Below are 2,046 nucleotides of genomic sequence, written 5' to 3' on the forward strand. Positions count from 1 at the left end.
AATATTCCTTCCCTTTCCAACTGTGTATCTGAGTGATGCTGGATTATGTTTTTATAGTTCAAACAAAATAATATATTGCAACAAATTAAATGTAGAAAAATATAGCTACCTTCTGTTATGCCAGATATTATAGAGAATTGAGAAAATATAAAACCATTCTATAATTTCACTATATTTTTTTGTTTTGGAAGATAAAATTAGTTGTCATAAAACTATGTTTTTTCAATAATTATGTAATAGGTAAAAAATAAGGGGGTTCTCATAATTTTGAAGAGTATAAATGAATCCTAAATCCAAAACATTTGAGAAGTACTGCTCTAGGTAACTCTGATTCTCTATTACATTTGAAAATCATTATCCTAATAGTAAAGTTTGGAATACATGAAAAGGTTTTAAAAAGAAGAGTAGTATACTCCTTTTTCAGCCAGTCTTAACCATCATGTAATTCCTCAGATTTCTGTAAATTTTAGATATAGAGCTACTCTAAATAAGGTGGGGGAATCTACATGAACTCTCAAGATTCCCTCCGACTGTCTTAATCTAAATGACTTTAAAACTGTTTAATCCACTCTCTCCCCACTTGGAAGCTTCTGTTTCTCCTGGATGCTCTCAAGATGGCGATTTCTCTGGGTTCCAACACCTGCAACAGGGAGAACTGGGAGGATGCAGACTTCCTTATTCCATGCCAGACATATTTTGGAGAAAACCCATATATCAGAATAACCAAAGAAAAGTATGGGAAAGAATGCAAAACCTGTGCCAAGCCATTAACACTGTTTTGCTGGTGCCTGGTATTCGCATGCATTTTAGAAAGACTGAAGTGCACCAAAACTATAGTAAATTGGATACCTCCTGGATCTAGACTATGGCCTGCCCATCTAGGTTCATGATGCAGCATTGTATTTCAAGGATGACATGCTAAAGTCAGATGTCAACAAAGAGCACTACACACAGAATATGGAGAGGGAGATTTCTAACTGATGGAACATGGCCAGTTGACGTCCTGGGGAAAGCCACATCCACCAGTGACATACTGCTCAAAATGGCAAGGACCATACCCTACTACAAAAGGAACTGACTCCACATTTGCTCCTCCTGGGTGAAAGGTGAATGTAGAAGAGAAGAGGAGTGTCCATACAGACATGAGAAACCTACACCTCCAGATGACTCCCTTGCTGATCAGAACAATAAAGACCAATATTATGGAATCAATCATCCTGTTGCAGATAAGCTTCTAAAGCAGATTTCAACAATGCCTCCTCTAGACCCACCGGAGGATGAGACTATCACCACACTATATGTTAGTAGTCTGGGTGATATCATTACTGAGAAAGATCTAAAAAATCATTTCTACCAGATTTGGAGAGATCCAGAAAATCATTGTTGTGCAGAGACAGCAGTGTGCTTTCATCCAGTTTTCCACAAGGCAGACTGCAGAAGTGGCTGTGGAGAAGTCCTTTAATAAGTTTATTGTCAAAGGTAATAGACTCAATGTTAAATGGGGAAGGTCCAAAGCAGCCAGAGGAAAAGAAAAAGAGAAGGACAGAACTACAGAGTCTGGAATCAGGCTAGAGTCCATTCGAAGCCTTCCAGGAGCTCTTTCTCCCCCTCCAGAAGCAGAAGAAGCCTCTAACAACTACTTAAACCTGCCTTCAGTGCTCCCCCAGCTGTGGTGAACATTGCTCTGCCCCCATCCGCAGATTCTGGGCCACACATGTTCCACCCAATGGGACCACCTCCTCCTTTCATGAGGGCTCCAGGACCAATCCACTATCCTTCTTTGGACCCTCTGAGAATGGGAGCTCTGGCTAGGAAACACAGCAACCCCTAGTGCATTATTACCGCTCCAGGGTTCTACAGAAGACAGGACACTTAAAAATCCCAGTAAATGAATCTTGAATAAATATATTTTTCCTTCCTTTGTAGTTTCCACAGTAGCCAAATGTGTTGAGATGTGGGCAGAGAATGACAGCCACGATTCAATTGATGGACTTCAAATAAGCTGCCATTAACACATCTGGTTACTACTATAATATTACTAATAAA

At 39.7% G+C, this 2,046-nt stretch overlaps 1 pseudogene; it reads left to right on the forward strand.

Moving 5' to 3' along the window:
• Positions 1–614: 614 nt before the first annotated feature.
• On the forward strand, positions 615–1,831 carry LOC129073356 (pre-mRNA-splicing factor RBM22-like; annotated as a pseudogene).
• Positions 1,832–2,046: the final 215 nt, after the last annotated feature.

The sequence above is a fragment of the Pteronotus mesoamericanus genome, unplaced genomic scaffold, assembly GCF_021234165.1.
Source record: "Pteronotus mesoamericanus isolate MK-2021 breed Mesoamerican mustached bat unplaced genomic scaffold, CSHL_Meso_final contig_40, whole genome shotgun sequence".
Lineage (NCBI taxonomy): Eukaryota > Metazoa > Chordata > Mammalia > Chiroptera > Mormoopidae > Pteronotus > Pteronotus mesoamericanus.